Source organism: Myotis daubentonii, chromosome 4, assembly GCF_963259705.1.
Source record: "Myotis daubentonii chromosome 4, mMyoDau2.1, whole genome shotgun sequence".
NCBI classification, from domain to species: Eukaryota; Metazoa; Chordata; class Mammalia; order Chiroptera; family Vespertilionidae; genus Myotis; species Myotis daubentonii.
The window spans coordinates 56,406,161-56,428,036 of NC_081843.1; the positions used below are offsets into that span (position 1 = coordinate 56,406,161).

The following is a 21,876-nucleotide window of genomic DNA, read 5'->3' on the forward strand; positions in this document are numbered from 1 at the left end:
ACATAACCCACAATTTGCAAAACACTGCTCTAAATTCTTAAAACACACACACACACACACACACACACACAGGCCCACGAAAATCTAAGATAATTTTACCTACCAATTTTGGGGGGTTCTTTTTCCCTTAATATCCAAAGAAATCAAGCTAGAATTTAAAAATAAACATTATAATATAATAAGTATTTTATACTTATCTGAAAGAGAAAATAGAATTCTAATAAATATATGTCAAATATACAATTAAATAAATATGCAAATGATTTACTCGACATGTGCTCCTTGGATAGTTACATTTTCTAACCTGCAAAAAACCCTTACCGAAAACTGATTAACTTTCTTCACATGTATGATTTAAAACCAATTCTTCTGTTACATCAAGCCCAAGTGAGCAAAATAAATATATTAGTGGGCAGTGCTAATTTATTGTTCTCCATAGGAAGATATCAGTCTAATGCGCTCACTCTTGTTCATTGGTGCTGAAAACAACAAAATGAGTGTCCATCTCCAAAATAAGACAGAGTGAAAAAATTAGGTATTTCACCTAATTTTTCCCTTTAAGGGCAGTGTTTCCCAATGTCATTTACTAATATATAATATCTTCATAATTTTGGCCATATCCTTGTAAGACATATCACTGTATCATGAAAAAAAAATGTGTTACAGACATACCTGATTTATGTCACATTAATTCCAGTTATTTCATTAAATCTCTGGTGTATTTTGTCAGCTGTATTTTCTATCCCACATTTAAAATTTTTTTTAATTCTCAACTATTACAGTTACAAAAGGTTTGGTTCTTCTACTGCCTAAAATTAGCTCATGTCCTAGCAGTGGTTTATTCACTGTGTTTTGAGAAGGCATGCTCACAGAGTCTCAGCCCCCAGAACTGCACAGCTCCTCACATACTCTCACACTCACCTATGAATGAAGGACTGCTCCAAATCTTTCCATGTATCAGAAGTTCTTTAAATGTTCAAAATACTTGAATGTCAAAGAGCCAAGCCTTCACTATCTCTTCTGAATGATCTTTGACAAGTAGAATCTGGGAGTGGTGATTTTAAATGTCTTTGTTTCCACCCCCTCCACACTTCCAAAACTAAGGCTATGTTGAAAGAGAAATCCCCAGGCAATTTCCAGAATCACTCTTCGGGTTATATATATTTAAAAAATAAAAAATAAGCAAAAACTTAAATCTACATGATTCAATTTGCCAAGAGTTAACTAAAATGAGGTGGACATTATTCCTAAATTACTGACATAAACATCTCTCTACATTTATTTGCCAAAGGAGAATTGCCGTAGCCTTATGAATCCCATTTTCAAATTAAATTAAAAGTCTATCTTTTATGTGGGTTTTTTTATTATGTTAAGGTTTACCTAAGTTATTTGTATGTCAAGCCTGATTTGGGGCTTACGAGAAAACAGATATTTGGCTAACATGTGATTAAGTGTATAAGAAGGCTATGTATGTTGCTATTTTATATCACAGAGAAAGAAACTCAGGAATAAAGAAGAAAGGATTGCCCTCAAAACCATTTCTGAAATTTATCTTTACATTGAAAATAGTACTAGCATCTATAGGCATTTGGGTAGCAAAGTTTAATTTGTATCTAATCTCAAAATAATAGATCAGGTGCCTAGAGGAAATTGAATAATTTTTGGATATTATCAGCACTTAGCCCATGAAACAATATGGTGAATTTGAAAATAAATGCTTGATTGCAGCATGATCTATTTGAAAATTTAGCATTTTTTATTCACTTAAAGTGAGAATTATTCTCATAAATGACCCAGTTCTCCCACTTGTCTTTCTGGAATTACCAACTATTCTGCTCTATCCACAGAATACCATGAAATAGAGGTATTTGTGTGCTCCAGTTTTATATTTTCACTAAAAATACATTAATACTTAAAAGTGAATAAAACTGAATATAAGTAACTTTATCGAGTTAATAAAGTATTTCCATTTTCTACTGAGGTGGAAATATGCAAATAAAACTTCTGATTAACAATGTTTTAACTTCAGGTTAGCTCTTATTTTACATAAACCTACCCCCACTTAGTGTACCCATATCCATTGCCAGAACAAGTATTCAGGAAGCCCACAGTTTCCTTGGAGTAACAAAGGCAACCAAGTTATTAAATCACAATGATAATGTAGAAATCTATGTGAAAGGACACACAGTTGACAGAGCAGTGAAGAGAGAAACAACTGTCCAACTTATGAAGTGTCCCAGGAAGGAGCTTCAAAATTTAACAGCAAATAGACATCCTCTCTTATGAATACTATATAATGCTAATAATAGCTATGAATTAACACCAGTGATAATATATATGAGCCACTAATCATGCATTAAGCTCTTACTGTTTTACATACAATATCTTAATTCATCTTTTAACCACCCTGTGAAGTAAATGTTATTATTCCCCTATTTTATAGATCATGAAGCTAAAGTTTAGATGAATTAAGTTACCAGTCTCCCAACTGGTTGATAATAGAATTAGACCTCAAACTAGGTATGTCTGAATCCAACACCTGAAGTCTTAGCCACTGAACTACATATCACTTTGTGAATAAGTCCGCTAGTCTGGGCAGAGCACACAGCTGCCTGCTCCAAACCCAACTTCCCTTGGAAATGTTGAGCTCTGTCCCTTAAATTCCTGTGAATGCTGCCTTTACTCAAAACAACAATAATAAATGTTTATTTTAATGCCAAAGTTTTGGAATCTCTCCAATAAAACCGGAGCAACATTTCCATACTTTCCATGAAGATAATGACATTTATCCTCTGGCTTTATGTGCCTCTCTGACTCCTCTACAATTTGAGAAGGTCAGCTGAATGATATGAGAATTACAAAAACACACATTATTAAAGAAAATAAGCTTTTAAATAAAGATGAGAAATTCAAAACAGGGAAGTAAATGTGGAAAATATTTGAAGTCATGAATAAAGTTAATACAGTAATGCCTTATCAACTGTGGCTTTAGTAAATATATGTTTATTTTTCTATAAAATGGTTATATATCAGCATAAAACTTTTAAATTGCATGTGTATTTCTACATAGAATAATTCCAATCCTCCTAAGTAAAAGAGTCTACTGGAATTATTAATTTCCCACTTTTCTGGATCACTTCAATGAGTCTAGAGGACACTGCAGCTATAAGGCATCTATTTAAACTCCACAGTCTCAATATGTTGAAAGAAGAGTAGAAATACATGTCCTTTAGGACCTTGGTAATTTGTGAACATGCCAAGCAGTTACATTAGTATTTGGCTGAGAGTTGCTGAAAATGCAAAGGAGATTGTAGGTGTAAGACATATTAAATTTCAAGTCAGTAAGGGATGGTTTGAAAACTTCAGAAAGAAATGCACATTGCATAATATAAAATCTCTAGAAAAATGTGCCTCAGCAGATTACACTACTTCAGCAATATTACCTGAACAACTAAAAAACTGTGAGTGATTCCTGAGAAAATTTACCTACGTGTGTGTTTGTGAGTATGAGGGTGAGTGTGATTGTGTGTGTATGTGTGTGTTTAACTAGTGCTTTGGTTTCAGTGGGATGAATAATTTTTAATTAATTTTATTGAGGTGACAGTTAATGGGATCATATAGGTTTCAAGTATACATTTCTATGGTACAAAATCAGTATATTACACTGTTTGTCCACCCAAAGTCAAACCATTTTCCATCACCTTGGGATGGATAAATTTAGAGCAGATTTCTAACTCAGATCTAGTTTATTTTGGAAGTGTATTTTTACTGGACTTTTTATTTATTGATGTTTAATTTTGTAAAAATCATTGAATGGTTTTTTTGCATCCTCTTGGTCTAGTCAACTATAGTTTTACCATACACTATAACTTTCAGAAATGTAATACTGTGCAATTGATCACTGTGCAATAATAGATGCCAGGATGACACAGTATGCTTAGTGGATGTGGAACATGGATTTGGACCCAAGATTTTCAGAATACAATCGATTACACGATTCACCACATCCAGAAAATAATAATAAACCACTGACAGGACATTCTTTCTCTTCCATACTTGGTTTCTCATCCGGGCTGAAAGTGTCTGGAGGCATCTCTGATGCCTCCCCACTTTGGGTCCCATATTTAATAATCAAGTCCCGTAGTTCCACTGTCATGAATCTTTCAAATCAATTTCTTCCTTTCTATTCTCATTGCCACCACCATATTTCAGACTTGCATTACCACAATCTGTTCTGTCACAATACAGGCTTCACGCTAATCAATCCTGAAAATGCCATCAGGTTAATCTTCATAAAACGCAATTCAAGACATGTCACTCACCTGCTCAAAATTTTCAACAGCTTCCTCCAATGCTTACAGAATAAAGTCTATACTTCTTGGTTTAGAATTCAGAGTGTCCCCTGTATCATAATTATTGCTGGATCTTTAGTTTCTTCTTAGGTGGTGGGACCATTTTTAACATGTGTGCATATAAAGTACCTGCAACAGAAATTTACACATAGAATCATGTATTTATCCTTATAGATTCTATCATGACTCATATCTGCCTTTCCCAATTCCATCTATTATGTAATTATCAAAGAATTATGCTCTCTTATTTTTAATTGCCCCTGGAATATAATAAGCATTACTTCAGAAATGTTTCTATTGTGCTTTTAAGAATTAAGTATTAGAGCCCTAGCCAGTTTGGCTCGGTGGATAGAGCATCGGCCTGTGGACTGAAGGGTCCCAGTCAAGGGCACATTCCTGGGTTGCGGGCTTGATCCCCAGTGGGGGTTGTGCAGGAGGCAGCCAGTCAATGATTCTCTCTCATTATTGATGTTTCTATCTCTCTCTCTCTCCCTCTTCCTTCCTCTCTGAAATCAATAAAAAAATATTTTTTAAAAAAAGAATTAAGTATTAGAGATAGTTTCTCAAAAGTAGCCATCACTGTTGATTCTACATTGTTGATATGAGACAAAGAAGAAAAGACATTCCATTACTTATCTGTGCAGCATTAAATCCTTGAGATCAGAGTTTGACTCTAATTGTTAGTCCTCCTCAATCTACTTTTTTATTTCATTCTTCAATTTCTCAGTAACTTTGTATGAGCACAAATGCGTTGGCTTACTTCTGAATGAGTCCAGTGATTGTGCTCTCTAATTTCCAGTCACAGAGAAATCAGATAAGAGAAAATAGTGCCGAGTAATATTTCCAAAGACCATATTTGTCTGAACTAATTATTTTAACTTACTGTGAGTTAGATTTTACTGCTGCATTAATAGTCCACCTACTCTGGGGTTGTTTATCTATGCAGCCACTCTCTGCACAGAGAAGGAATACAGGAGAGTCTCACATGGGTAATTTAGATGGAAGATCACTTACCAGGTCACTTGTGTTCTCTTTAGAACTAAAAATACTATTGGGGCCCCATAAATGTTAAATAGCACTAAGAATGATAATAACTCACCTCTTCGTAGTACATGTGCTCCTGAGTGCATACACTTGAATTTTCCCCAATTACAATTCAAGAACATTACAGTTCCCTTTATGCAGGACCATTACTCAGGCTCTTCTGGAAATGTTTTATTCAGGTTGCACATCTCCACAATCTTTGATTTAGAATTCAGCTCTTTAATAATGTGTGGAAACTGGGGTCTGAAAGAGAAAAACACCATTTTCATAAACAATGAATGCTACGGGCACACATTGTCTTAATCTGAAAAAAAAGAAAAAAACACACAAATGAAATGCTGAAACATTTTCCTAAACTGCTTAAATGCTTAAAATTGAAAACAAAGAAAATGGCAAATTACAATACAATACAACTTTATTTTTAAATATGTGTGATCACATCTGCGACATTGCACATAATACATAATAACATCAAAAATGGGCTGAAAGCATGTTAGTGGTGTTCCCTAGGCACACGTGCAACCCAAAGTAGGCATGCATTATGAGTATAAGAAGGAAATAGGAAATACCCATTTTTGTGTGTGGAGATGGTTGCTGTTATTGTTGTTGTAACAATAGAAAAGGCCTGACCTCTATAGGACAGCTGTGCTCAGCCCATAAGTAGGCTGTAGTTTACTCTCTTGTTCATACCTGAGGACAGTTGAAGCAACGTTTCAAGAACTATAATGAGATCTGCTCTGTTTATCCCCAGCTCGGGGAGTTGGGGCAAGTCATTGTGAGATTCCCCTCCTTTTAACCAGGAAGCAGGCTGTTTTGCTTTGCCTCCTTTGTAAACTCAAGTCAAACACATATCTACTTGGCCATTCTTAGAAGAAATGGACATAAACACAGCCAGTGCTGGAGCCTCTGAGCACTGTAGGTTCAGAGTGCTCTGAGAGCCCAGCTGAGGCAATGGGGAACTCAGAGCAGAATGACTGAGTGTTAAAAGAGAGTGGAAGGACTCAACGGGTACAGATGCAATGTTTACAAGTGCCTCAGTGGCGAAATCTGCCAAACCAGCAATGCCTAGCCCAGGAAATAAGGATGCATTTAGAACCACCTATTTTTAAATGACCACCATGACAAGAGCTGTTAAGAACAGTATTAAACAGGTGTGTGCTATCCGTGATTGCATTTGGATCTCCCAACTTAGTGGTGACAGTAGAACTAATGACTGAGACAGATAAAGTGGCATATTTCCTGCATGGATTAGGATTCTGTACGAAAGCCAAAATAAAGTGCTGCACACCTGCCACATTTGAAAAAACATAGTCATAATTCCTAAGATGCTTATCTAAACTTTCTGGCATTAAATTCTCAAATGGATCAACTTGAAAAGATTTCAGATATTAGTTTCTGTAATAGTTCAGATATTAAAGAAAATCACAAAAACTTCTGTGGACATATATCAGTTCTAAGTATCTCAGGTCAGATTCAAAATTACTTTTGCTCGGACTCCTGTATGTGTGAGCTGATAAGATCCCTGACATATATTAATTACTATAAAATGAAACTAAACAATAGCACAGAATGAATAAAAGACTGGTTTAAAAAAATCCCTTGTTAAAAAATATCCCTTGTTCCAATGCTCTTTACTTTCATTAGTTAAATTTAAAAATATCTATGTATACTCTATTTGGCAAGTGAAATAAAACCTTGCAAAATACTTTGAAATGTCCCCTCAAAATTTTATTATTTTATAAACACTATCTTCTCCTCCTTTTTTTCTAATATATAAGTAAATATGTATTGAGCTTTTTCTGAAAGCATCTCAGCTCAGCAATTCAAAAAATCCTCAGCTCTATTCAAGATGTTTTGCTATGCATTATATTGTGTAAAATGATAAATAAGCACTAGCCCATATCATAAAAAAACTTATTCTATGAGTAGAAATTATATATTTAGAAAAATACAAATATAATATATACAGAATCAAATGCCATAAGAAAAATAGAAAATAACTGTCAGAGTGATAATTTTTGGTTTTTATGTTTTCAAAAGTTGAAGGCATTATTGAGACATGTCTTGGACAAATGAATAAATTTCAACAGAAATAAATGATAAAGCCTTTTCAGAAAAAGAGAATAGTGGGAGCAATATTGAAATAGACTTAATAAAATTAAGTTATCTTTGTACATAAGTCAGGAGAAGTTTGCCTGGAATGAAGGATGCATAAATAAAATCCAAAAGGCAATAGGAATAAGATCAGAGAAGCCTTTAGCCATATTAATGAGAATGAAATGTGCTCTGTAAGCTGTGGAGAATAAATAACATGCATTTTTTTACTAATTTATTTTATTATTTTATTTGACAAGTAATACATAGCATAACATTGGAAAATATCTATATCTATACAGTGGGGCCTTGACTTATGAGTTTAATTCGTTCCGTGACGGAGCTCGTAACTCAAATTACTCGTATGTCAAATCAACAGTGAATGAGTGAGACCCATGATGCTGGGCTGATGTTGTGGCGTTCACTGTGACGTTAGCTGCGCCAACTAGCGGTGGGGTATCTGAAGCTGGCTCATAACCCGAATTTTAGCTCGCAACTCAAAGCAAAAAATCGGCCGAGAGATGGCTCATATCTCGAAAAACTCGTTAGTCGGGACACTCGTGAGTCAAGGCCCCACTGTACTAATAAAAGGGTAATATGCTAATTAGGGTTGACGTCTTCTGGATGTCCACCCGGACGTCCATCCAGACAAAGCCACAGTGGCTATGAGGCCCAGGGCTCAGGCAGCTGTGCGGCCCAGGGCTCAGGCCTCGCAGCTGTTGCAGCCGGCAGTGGCAGCAGCAGTGGGGTAATGGGGTGGCACTTTCCCCTGATCAGCCCAGTCGCCTCCTGCAGAGGGAGGCCTGACTTCGACTTAAGCCATCAGTAGGACACCCCCTGAGTGTTCCCAGACTGTGAGAGGGGGAAGGCCAAGCTGAGGCACCCCCCACCAGTGCATAAATTTCCATGCACCAGGACTCTAGTATATACATATATAAAAGGCTAAGTAATTGACCCTCCGTCCATCTGACCATCCGACCAACCAGCCAGTACATATGACACACACTGGTAATTTAAATATAAACATTGATTCACGCATGCGCAATACATATAAAGCTCTTGCAGGTGCCAATCACATGCGTGTGTTTTGATCTGTCATTATTGATCATGAATTTGGTTGTTTTGTTGACATTCTAAAGCTGAAAGAAAGCAGCATTGTCAACAGAATATGTCCCAAAGACCAACTATTGGCACAATGTTTACATCATGTTTTTCTTGTTTTTATATCATATTAAAATATTAAAATATTTCTTCTAATATTTCCTTTCAATGTGCACAAATCCATGCACTGGGCCACTAGTATTAAATATTGCATGATCTCTCACCATAGTTAACATTTTAATGTGTGTCACTTTAAATGAAATGTTTATAGCCCTAGACAGTTTTGCTCAGTGGATAGAGCTTTGGCCTATGGACTGCAGGGCTTGATTCTGGTCAAGGGCACGTACCTTGGTTGTAGGTTCCTCTCCAGCCCAGGCCCTAGTCAGGGTTCATGCAGAAGGCAAGCAATCAATGTGTTTCTCTCACATTGATATTTCTCTCTGTCTTTCCCTCTCCCACGCTCTGTAGTGAGGATTAAAAAAAATAATAAAAGATTTTTTTATAAAATGAGATCATACTGAGCATCATGCTACTCACTTTTAAAATTGCATATATATATATATATATATATATATATATATATATATATATATTTAGTATACCATAAAAGTCCTTACATACCACACTTCTCTTCATCTTTCCATTAAAGAACTACATAAATTTTATAAATTGGCTGTATCCCAACTTATGTAACAATTCCTATATTGTTGCATATTTAGATTGCCTTTAATTATTATTGAACAAGTATAACAAAAACAAATATTTAGTATTTTCTAGATACATTACATAAAACAGACTAATTACCTCCTCTCTCAGAACTTAACATTTTGGACTTAGAATAACATCTTTTTGTACATGCATCTATCTTTAGCATTGATTTACTTGTATCTTTACAATAAATTCTGAATGCAAAATTTCAATACCCAAAGAAGTAAATGTTTTTAAGGGTATTGATGCATACCCACAAGCTGTGTATGAGAATATATTTCTCCCATATATCTGATAACATGGCGTATTATCAAACTTTTTGGCCTTTGTAAAAAATGATGTACATTACATAGTTTTATAATGTATGTTTTTACTTTGCTAGTGATTTTGAACATTTTCATTTTTACTATTAGTGGTTATTATTTTGCATATATGAAATACCTTTTTATTTCTTTGACATAAAGATTTTACTTGTATTTCCTACTTGTGACATTTCATTATAAATTAAGAAAATGCTTTGTTAGCCATATTTTTTTTCAAAAAATTTCCCCAATACATGCATTTTTCTTAATTTCTTGTTGTAAATTTTGCTAGAGAGCTTTAAAAAGATTTTTAGCTTTTGATAATGTTTTTAAATTACTTATTATTGTCAATGGTTACACAATTTACACATATTTTCCTCTAGTATTATAAAATGTTTTTTACATTTAACTCCTTAACCAATTTGTGCTTTGTAATGTAGGAATCAAATTTTCTTTCCAAGAGGTGAGCCTCCTATCTCCATACCATTCATTAACAAATCCACCATTATTCCTCAATTATTTTTTCTCAAATAATGCTTTTCCAAATAAATATCTTCTTTCTCTAAACTATAAGATGCACACATTTTTAAAATAGTTTTTTAAGACCATTTTTTCCATAAGCTGCTCCAAATACCTAAGTAAATGCTGTTCAGGATTAAGAAAGTAGCTTCTCACTTATTACCGATGTAAGAGAATTCTGAAGCTCTCTCCTATTTTATTACTAAAAGTTGATGCTTTTAAAAGCCAATTTTTAATTCTAAACATCTTACTTTCTTATATCCGTAATCTATTTCATTTTCTTATATGAATACACTGGCCAGATCTTTTAATGGGTTATAACTATAAAAAGACAGTAGCTGCTTACAGGTAAGATTTCTAATTGTATTTTAAATTCCATGCTAAATCATTTAATACTTCTCAATAAAAATTCAAGTGAGTATTAAACAACTAGAACGCTGTGGCTAACCATTGATTACTCTGTGAATTATCTAGTTAAAACACAGAGTCTTAATTGTTATACTTAATAATTGCACTATTTATAATCTAAGTTGTTTACTATCTGAGGTTTAACACTCAGAGAATTGATTAAATTGGTTAACTCCTCTCTTAGATGGAAGCAATAACCTTCAATGGAATGCTAACTACCTCTGAGAATTGTGTTTAACTCAGACTCTCATTGCCATAGGCAGAGTAATTGATTTTAGGCTGGGTGAACTGGTTCTTAATACATATGCCCACAGGGAGAATGTCATTTTAATAAGATACTTCTATAAGGCACATCCTACTTAAACAGAAGGTTTTCCCTTTGTCTTCATGAGCAAAAACTGAAGGAGCCCTGTTAGCCCTTATGTTCAGAGTAAACAACTATGAAGTAATGCAATACTGAGTCAGCAGTCTGCAAGTTATCTCTTTGCCAATTCAGCTGCCTAAGTGATTTTTTTTTTTTTTTTAGCTATAGCTTTCCTAGAAAAATACATCCATGCTTAACATTCTTTAATACTGCTAATTACCGTACTTAAATCTGCTTATATTGGTCCTTTGGCAGTTATTCTCTTGATTTTATGACCTATTATTTTGCTCTGCTACCACTATGTGACAACTTTAAAAAGTATTCAAATAAGTGGAAATTGTGGAGGGAAGGTAATATAATAAACAGCTTCATCTCAGAGATTAAGGCAAAAAAAATACAAAGTATCTTAAAAATATGAAATCACTGATTAATCTAAGCAGTCAAATTCAGATTATTCACAGATTTTACCCAATGGAATATAAACCTTTAGAATTGCTCAAGACTAGCAACTGAGTTTTAGGGAAAACTGTTTACATATCTATTTCTACTCACATCTATATACCATCCTTTAAATTTCTAAGTTTGGTATGTAAGTTTTTCTAACTCACATAATATATTCATTAATATCATATATTATGTTACAATTTTATTAACTACATAAATGTTCATATATTTAGGCCTAAACTACCAGTATAACAATGTTAAAATTATGCAACCTAATTTACAACCCATTGTTCTTACTGTGTAGTATCTAGTTTACAAAACCTCAAATATAGCCTACTTTATAGGCATGTGCAAAATTAATCATTTTAAAAAAAAATAGTAGCTTTTAAACTTTTCAAATCATGGCTGGTATTATATACCATTAAAAATAATTTTCACAAGCTGTAATTTCTCTCAAACTTTTCTGGTGGTAACCCAGCTCATTTTACTAATACATGATGTACAGATAAAAAAAGTTATGTTTAAAAATATTATGTATGCATTAATTCTAATGTCAGTTGAAAAATAGAGCTAGCACATGAACTCCATGGAATTAGGTGTTGGGCTATAAGGACTTGGGCATCATCCCCAAGGTCAAGGCCATCCTGGACATAGAGTGCCTGACCCCATGATCTACAAACCTCATTTTACCTATTTCCTCCTGGAACACATGGTCCCCTGGAACCATCTCCCAGGCTTCAGCCCTAAAAGCCAGTTGGACCCGCTGGACCAGCCTGCCCCGTTTCCACCATCCTGAAATGTCATGCCCAAATTCCAACATCTACAAGAAGCCATCCATCCACAACAGAAAGTCCATGGGAGGCAGCCCTCTGAGCAGGCATTTCATTGAGGACCTCATCATGGAGTCATCCAAGTTCCCAACAGCCTCACCCCCTGACCCAAAAAACCAACCAAGACTGAAAGTAACTACTGGCCATGCCCCCCATTGCTGGCCATTGCAGAAACAGAATGGAGGAAGCAGAAGGCATCTCAGAGGGAGGCAGAGGAAGAAGAGGAGGAAACAATGATTCCAGAGAGGAGATGAAGACTCTCATTGGAGTGTCAGAGACAGGAACTCAGTAAGGTGACTTTCAACTTTGAACCTTGAAAGAAGAGATGGAAACATCATTGCTTCTCTGGAGGAAAACCTGCTCCCTACCTGTCCAGACACACTCTCATGCCTCCTTAAACCCAGGACGTCTGTCTTCTCTGCACCTGCAGCAGAAACCAATTACAATCCACAGACTTCAGCCCCTCAGGAGTGAGACTAGAAGCAAAGGCCTGAATATCTATCCCTATGAAACGCTGGTTGTGACCAACAAGGGGTGAACCAAGTTGTCTCCGGTGTGGATCTGATGAGGCTTTAGAGGTATCTGTCAGCAGAGAACTCAAGGTTATTTTTCATGTCTCCTGAAAAGTTTAACAAGCTGGCTCTGTGGAGGCAAAGCAAACTCAAGAAAAAGACTTCTCTTCTAATTACACTCTTCATAACTAACCACCAGTGGAGCTGGGGTCACTTTCTCCAAAGAATCTCTTCCCCTGGCCAGCTGAGACTGATCATCTCTTGGGGGAGCAGGGAGGTGGAGCATAGGTGGGGTTGGCTCATTCGGTCATCCCTGGTCCTCACTGCACAGGACCAGCCCAGTCAAGACTCCAGCACACACAGAGTTAATGTTTGTGTTCTCTCCTAGCCCCTCACCCTCACAGGAAGGTCCCTAGAAGAGAATGAGAAGAAATGAACATGGCACTTAGTGGTCAGGCCTGTCAGCTCTCTGGAACAATGAGTAGGTGAGAGTGGGAAACTGCCAGGCAGGCAAGGGAAGCTCTGGGACCCTGTGTGCACTCAAGCACACCTCCTCGCCTCAGATTTGGCAGCTTCCCCTGCCACCGAGCCTCCTGCTTCTCATAATCTAGCAGGAACAGGCTCTAGCTCAGGCCCCAGCATGGAAGCCATGCTTGCCTCTAGCTCATCCTGTTTCTACTTGCAACTCACAAGCTTCAAAGCATCTTGCTCCAGGCCTGTGGATCCCCCAGAAGCCTTGGTTTAGAGTGCAGAGGCCACCTATAAAAAACCCAGCCCACCATCACCCTCTAGGCAAAATCACCTCGAATTTTACTTTCTAGCACCAACCCAGGTCCTGGGCAGAACACAGGCCTTTAGGTTCCCTTGAATGGAATCAAGAGGCCAAGCTACCGAGGACATTTCTGAGTGTCCAGGCTACCAAGTTCTGCCCACACCCATGCATTCCCCACAACACACTCTAATCAGCGGTTCTCAACCTGTGGGTCGCGAACTATGAAAATACATCCTGCATATCAGATATTTACATTATGATTCATAACAGTAGCAAAATTACAGTTATGAAGTAGCAACAAAAATAATTTTATGATTGGGTGTCACCACAACATAAGGAACTGCATTAAAGGGTCACAGCATTAGGAAGGTTGAGAACCACTTCAAGAATATAATATATTGGGGTGTATCCCTGCTCTCCTCACCTATCTCTGCCTTACCTTTTTTTCTACAAATACATATGTGTATATAATTTTATATATATATATATATATATATATATTGGTGGTGGCGGGGGGGAGTTTGTTCCTGCCCAGACCCTTTCCATTATATATATGACTAGAGGCCTGTTGCACGAAAAGATTCATGTGCTGGCCTTCCCTTCCCTTGGCTGCCAGCACAGGTTTTCCTCTGGCACCCAGGACCCAGGCCTTCGCTCCAGCCGGAGCTGCCTTCAGCCTTCGCGGCCCTGGCCGGCGCTGCCTCCAAGCGTTTGCGGCCCCGGCCGGCGCTGCCTCCAAGCGTTTGCGGCCCCGGCCGGCGCTGCCTCCAAGCATTCGCGGCCCTGTCTGGAACCGACTTCAGTCTTCGCTCCGCTGCTTTGCCTCTGTATGCAAATTAACTGCCATCTTTGTTGGTGGTTAATTTGCATATCTTCCTGATTAGCCAATGGGAGGTGTAGCAAAGGTATGGTCAATTACCATGTTTGGCTATTATTAGATAGGATAATGCTGAGGAGGAATGCTGCTTGGAATTCAAGATTGTATTGGGTTCCCCCTCTTTTTTTTCTTTTTTTTAAATATATTTTATTGATTTTTTACAGAGAGGAAGGGAGAGAGATAGAGAGTTAGAAACATCGATGAGAGAGAAACATCGATCAGCTGCCTCCTGCACATCTCCTACTGGGGATATGCCCGCAACCCAGGTACATGCCCTTGACCGGAATCGAACCTGGGACCTTTCAGTCCGCAAGCCGACGCTCTATCCACTGAGCCAAACCGGTTTCGGCTGGGTTCCCCCTCTTATAGATATATATATTTACATGAATAGTCTACTATTGCCAATATGTAAGTAAAAGTGAAACAAGAAAAAAAAGTGGATTTAAAGTGCATGTGTGTATGTACACAGACAAAGAAAAAAAGTGGGAGTGAAGAAGGGAGGGAGGAAGAGAGGTATCCAAGTACCTATGATACTCAGATAAGCAAAAATGATAAGTGTAGCTTTTTCCTGCCTTCAAACTTGAACTGAAACATTGACTCTTTCTGGGTCTTGAGCCTGCTGGCCTTCACACTGGAATTATACCATCAGCCCTCTTGGTTCTCCAGCTTGCTAAATCACCCTGAAGATTTTGGGGCTTGTCAGCCTCTATAACCATGTGTGCCAATTCCTCAATTCCTTATAATAAATCTCTCTTCCTTGCCCCAGCTGGGTTGCTCAGTTGGTTGCAGTGTCCTCCCATACATCAAAAACAGGTTGCTGGTTCACTCCCCAGTCAGGGCACACACCTAGGTTGTGGTACCATCCCCAGTCCAGACACCTATGGGAGGCAACTGATCAATGTTTCTCTCTCACATCTTTCTTTCTTTCTTTCTTTCTTTCTTTCTTTCTTTCTTTCTTTCTTTCTTTCTTTCTTTCTTTCTTTCTTTCTTTCTTCTTTCTTTCTTTCTTTCTTTCTTTCTTTCTCTTTCTTTCTTTCTTTCTTTCTTTCTTTCTTTCTTTCTTTCTTTCTCTCTCTCTCTCTCTTTCTCTCTCTCTCTCTCTCTCTCTCTCTCTCTCTCTCTCTCTCTCTCTCCTCTCTATCTCTCTCAAAATCAAGAAACATATCCTCGGGTGAGGATTAAAGAAAAAATCTCTCTCTTTCTACATATATGTTAGAAAGAAAATATTTATTGTACTGATGCCATTTTATACACACACTATTGTGTTGCTCTGCAGTACCTAAGTAATACATTGTTATATAAGAAGACTAAAGACAACATCTTAAGCCAGGAGATGAACTCAGGCTTCACATGTTATCCAGTGATGAAAACAATATAAAAAGAACCGGCATCTCCCAGTATGACATGATGACTTCAATAACAGGTACACATTTTTGTAAAATGTTAACTGAAAAGAAAATTATTATTGAGGCCCCCAAAAGTTGTCAGTCTCATTAATAATTCTATTTTTACTTTTTTCCTCACCAAATAATTTGCTTCTAATCATGAAAGTTCACTTTAATAGAGCTATAGAGTGTAGTGTTAAGGAGATGGCACATTTACCATTGTGCAGTAACATAAAATCAATGGCAGCTAGTCATACAGGCTTTTTCAATTTCCACTGCACATGGTACACAGCCCTTGGTTCAGTTGATAATCCAATTGTAAACAGTGACTCACTGTTAACAACTATAGGAAATAGGATTATCACTTTCTAATTTCAAAGTAAACCTATTTCATTTTTGTCCTGCAAATAAAAACAATGTGTTCCGAGATTTAGCTTCTTGGCTTTCAGAGCTCCCAGAAACAAAAAAGGTTGGAAAAAATTTTTTATTGTACTGATACCATTAATGGAAACCATTGGGTATATGTTCCTAATACCTTTTAACAATTTTGTACCAAAAAAGCAAAAAAACAAAAAACACACAAGATGCCAAATAATAAAAGATTGAAGTTTAATTAGATAAAACTTAAAATTTGAAATAAAAAAAATCAATTGAACCTCTGGAAACAAAATCTTGGCAGTATACTCTACTTGATGTAATCAGGAGATAAATGAATAAAAAGCTTATGTCTTATTATTAGAAAGCTTTGTTTCCAAAACAAAAGTTTTAGGTGAGATTTTAGGAATCTGGTTTATCCTAGAACACAGTTAAATTGAATCAATGATTGTGTAATTTTTGTGAATTATTTATTATGCCATTCTAAAACCTATTTTTCTCTGTCTTCTCTGCAAATTTATTTAGTAGACATTGCCTAAATCAAACCTATACCTCTACACTGAGTTACAAACTCTTTTCTGCTCCCTATTCTGAAGAAAAGGGGATAGTGGCTTTTATTCTGTTTTTAGAACATAGAAGTGTCACTGTGTTAAGCCACAGGGTCCACGTCAATAACACTCATGCGTGGCCATTTTTAAATGTCCATGCTTGAACCTACACACAGAAATTTCTCTAATTGGTCTGGCTGGAAACTGTTAACCTGTGTTTTTTAAGCTCTCTGGAATACAACTGTAGTGGGAAACACTGGTCTAGATTAACGAAGGAAGGGATACTGCAAAAAGAAGCCTGAGAATATGTAACTGGGATTTAGAACCATAATATTTATTGTCAAAGTTGGTGGCAGAAAACTCTACTGAATCCAACGGGCAAATAAGATCAATTAAGAGACAGAATAAAGTTAGTGAACAGAAAAGATTGCAGAATGGACAAGTTTTATAGAACAGTTGTGATCATTTGCAGAAACTAGATTCAGGAGATAAGTTGAATAAGCCATTTCAGGCTGAAAATACTAAAAAAATAAATGTCTTCCTAACTCCTTCTGTGGGAAACTTGACTCCCTGTCTAAAGAAATTATTCTATTCTGACATTGCATGTTACCTTTTTCCATTGAACTCAGGAATGGTCAACAAACTTGCTCACATCATTCTAATATGGGTACATACTATCTTACATGAGATTAGAGAAGGTTTGTGTCATTTCTAAGTTTAAGATAGATATCAGTTAAAAATCAGAGTTCTATGTCCATGAGTTGACCAATCCCACTCACCTTATAAATTCATATTTTTATAAATATGTACTTTTGTTGGATTTTGGAAGCCACTTGAATTAATTCACTTATCTGTCTTTAATTTCTTATTGGTTATATCTGGTAGGTTCTATGCACTCAGAAAAAGGTATATTCTTTGTCTTCAAAGAACTCACATTCTCATAAACTAGATAGGAAAGTTAACCCCAAATCAAGCTATATTTATGATACTGCATAATTTGTGACATGTTAAAAGATAAGAACAAGGTGTGAGAAGGGTGGGCACAAAATAATTCAACAGTTGTGGTTGGGAGTGGACTGCTAAGGACCATCAAAATGCTTTTGAGAGGAGATTATATTTACAGTAATTCTTGAGTCATAAAAGGGGAGGGTTAGGTCACCATAATGAAAATCCACAGAAAACTCAAAGAAGATGCACTAACGAGTGGGCCAAACAGGAGCTGGATGTAGGGAATGACACCGGAAAGAAAGGATAAGACAAATTTATGGTTTTTATATATTTTCTCACATCCAAGATAGTTTAAATTCTATCTTGAAGTTAATGAAGAACAACTTGAAGATTTCACACAAGCATTTGAACAATCATATCCTTAAGAATTACAAAAGCTAAATATGAGACAGAAACATTAATTATAAGCCTTAAAATAATATACTTGAAAATTATGGTAAACAGAACTAAGACAGCTAAGATAGGGTCTGTGAGTATGGATTTAACAGAATTCATTGAAGATGCCTTTAGGAATTGACAGGATTAGTTAACAGTAGGAATGAGGAGGGTTGGAATAATATAGGATAACTTCCAATTTGGGGGTTATGAAAACAAATGAAACTGAAGTGCCATTTACTGAGGGGATAAGATAAAGTAGTTGATTTAAGGCATGGGAATTATGAGTTTAGTCTTGTACAAGTTGAAATTGAGGTGTCACTGGATGGTCAACAGCAGTGATGTTAAACTGTTGGAGATATGCTATGATGAATGGAAGCAAGTTGTTATATTTCCTTGTGCTAGCCACGGGTCTTCTCAGAAATATAGTTTCCAGCTTTTCCTTTCCAATGTATAGGAGACCATAAAGCAGTTGATGGTAACACAGAGGTAACAAAAAACCTGGTAGAGTTTACACCTTGGTCAACTGATATATTTCTGAGAAGGTATTAGGGCTTCAGATGAAACCATGAAAAACACAAAAACATAGGATATAGTGGAGGCCATTGGTCCAAAAAGAAATAATAGCTCAGAAAAGTGGATAGAAAACAATGAAGTCAAGAGATGAAAGCATTTCAATGGTAAGAAAATGAGTCAACTCTATTATCCAATACTACTCAGAAATTAATTATAGAAGAACCATAAATTGCTCATTCAATTTAGCATTTAGAAATTTTGGCAATTTTGGCAAAGTATTTTCCTTAATTTCCAGGGAACTGGAATTTTACAAAGTACAATGATCTATGTGCACGTGGCATGAGTAAGCAATGAGGGATATTCTTTCAAGAAGCTTATTGTTAATGGACAGAATAACATAGGGTGCTGTTTAAAAAATATACAAAATTTAAGCACGTGTTGGGTGTTTTAAATGTTTTAGGTTAGAGGGTGAAAATTTGTTTAAAGGGATCAGTATAGAAAGAAATGTTGAAGTTACAAGATTCAGCAATGATACCTGATGGATTGAAGTCTGAGGAAATGGGGACAACAGGATCCATGGCAAAGTAGGAGGATTTTTATTAACAGGAAAAAAAAAATGACTGCTTCTTCTGGAAAGACAGAATAAAAGGCAAGACTGGATATGTTGCAGGTGAAAGGCTAGAAACTAGAGTCCTCCTAGTCCCATCTGTTTTCTCTATGAATTCCAAGGCACTGTCATCTTCTGGGAATCAACAACTAGGAGTAGATAAGGAAACTTAAGAAGAGTTGTGGGAGCTTAGAATAATAATATATGGGAGAGAAACTGATGAAAAGCTTAAAGGATTTCCAGGAAGATTTAAGTACCAAGCTGAAGCTGGAAACTATGAGACTGCTCTCTCCCATCCTTCCATAGTTATGTGATTTCCTTTAGTAGCAAATCCACATTGACAATTGGACCTTAAAGTTCAGGTATAAAGAAAGACATGGAGACAAAGCTATTGGGGTTAATACAAAGAGTGATTGAACTGAGGTTTCATGTTTTCAGGCTTAAAGGTAGAAAAAATTAAAGGCAAGAGAGAGAAGTAGAAAACTGAAGAATCAAGGAACTAAAAATTATCGTGAATTTAACACATGGGTACATTGAAAAAAAGGAGTTGGATATTGAAAAGGTATATTCAGTAAGTAGACTGTTGAAGTTAACTACTGCATATACAGCAATTATTTTTATTTTTTATCATTACTAGAGGCCTGGTGCATGAAATTTGTGCGGGGGAGGGGGGGCCCTCAGGCCAGCCTGCACCCTCTCCAATCCGGGACCTCTCGGGGGATGTCCGACTGCCAGTCCGACTGCCGGCAGTCAGACATCCCTCTCACAATCCAGGACCACGGGCTCCTAACTGCTCACCAGCCTGCCTGCCTGCCTGCCTGCCTGGTTGCCCCTAACTGCCCCCCCTCCCCCGCTGGCCTGGTTGCCCCTCACTGCCCTGCCCTGCCAGCCTGGTCGCCCCCAACCACCGCCCCCCTGCCAGCCTGGTTGACCCATGCAGCCTGCTGTTTGGTCGTTTGGTCACTCCTCACTAACCCCCCTGCCGGCCTGGTCACCCCACGCAGCCTGCTGTTTGGTCATTTGGTCACCCCTCACTAACCCCCCTGCTGGCCTGGCCATCCCACACAGCCTGCTGTTCGGTCATTTGGTCACCCCTCACTAACTCCCCTGCCGGCCTGGTCACAGCATGCAGCCTGTTCAGTCATCTGTTCAGTTGTGATGTTCGCTTAGGCTTTTATATATATAGATCTTCCACTACCATGCCAGTAATTCAATCATTGTTTGTCAAAGTAAACTTATTCTGAGATAACTAGAAAAAAATATTTTTAATTGAGAGATAAATCATATAGTGGTTCACTATGTTGTAAAATACTTTCCTCATATAGACAGAGCATAAAGGTCTTACATCCAAAGTTAGTAAACCACTCAAAAACAATAATGAGCACTAAGCCTTCAATTTCAAGCTAAAACTCAGAGGATCTGATTCAAATACCATTAAAATCTAATTTTAAAATTAGATGAGTCATCCCATCCATGGTATATTTTAGGTAAAGATTGTATTATATGAAGAGACTTCCTATCAGAGTCTAAAACTAACAGGGGAAACATAGCAAATTATACAGAATCTTTACCTTGGCTTTTTTCCACAGAAAATAAGCTTTTTTAACTCTACTGAAGAAATTGATCCTAGGGATGCATATGTTGACAATCACTGGTAACAATATCTACTATTCTCATTTTAGAGGGAAAAAGAAGTCCTTAGAGATCACTAATCCAAGCACTTCATTATACAGCGTACAAAGCAAGTCCTGAAAAGGGTGAAGTGATGTGTTTCCAAGGTCATACGGAGAGTAAGCAGCTGCACTGCACCCAGGACCAAACTCTTCCACTACTGTGAAAATCACTGGAATATTAAAGAAGCTCTCCAACTGACTTATGTAAGTACCTATATCAGGGAAGCTGAGTGAAATGACCATGATTTCAATAGAAGCAATTGCATTCCATCGACCCTTTACAAGAGTACTGTGGGCTACAAATCCTTCCCTGGCATTCTCTTGTTTTGTTGTGAACCAGCAATAGAAAGGTTTGAATAGGCAATAACACACACACACACACACACACACACACACACACACACACACACACAAAAGAGACAGAAAAGCAGACAGAAGCAGAGAAGAGTGAAAAAGAGAGGACGACAATATATGAAAATGTGTAATTCACAAACAGAAGTTTCTCTCCCTAAATAATTAGAAACAGGCTATATCTACCTACCTTTTCTTTTTGCAATCCCTGATGAGTTTGCCTAAAATGCTAATTAGCTATATTTTCCATTTTGGTTGAGATATATTGTATGTCATGTGTAGTGTAGCTCTGGTCTCAAGAGGGAAATGGATAATCAGGAGAATATTTTTCAGTGTCTCCTCTCTGTAAAGATTTACTGAGTTGTCTCTAATGTACACTGACAGCTTCTGCATTAAAATTAGAGGGAAGGAGACATCAATATTGCCAAGCTAAAAAAAAAAAAAAACACACAAAAAATCTCTCTTCTTTCATTTTCACTCTACTAAAATAAATCAGGTCCGTAACTTTTAATATTTTATTAGAATTGTCCATTTCTGAAGGTCAAGAGAAAAAGGACTACCCAAAGTCTAAAAAATATTCAAAAAAGGTGGCAGCTAATTGATAGTCTCCAGACATCAACAAAAGCCTGGAATGAAAACGTAAAAGCTATATTAATTGCCCTGCTGAAGTCGCTGGTGTTACTTAACAAGGTAACTTAACTTCCGTGTGTC

General features: G+C 36.9%; 1 pseudogene; it reads left to right on the forward strand.

Annotated features, from left to right (window-relative positions):
- Positions 1–6,514: 6,514 nt before the first annotated feature.
- On the forward strand, positions 6,515–13,066 carry LOC132233841 (dematin-like; annotated as a pseudogene).
- The last annotated feature ends 8,810 nt before the right edge of the window (positions 13,067–21,876 follow it).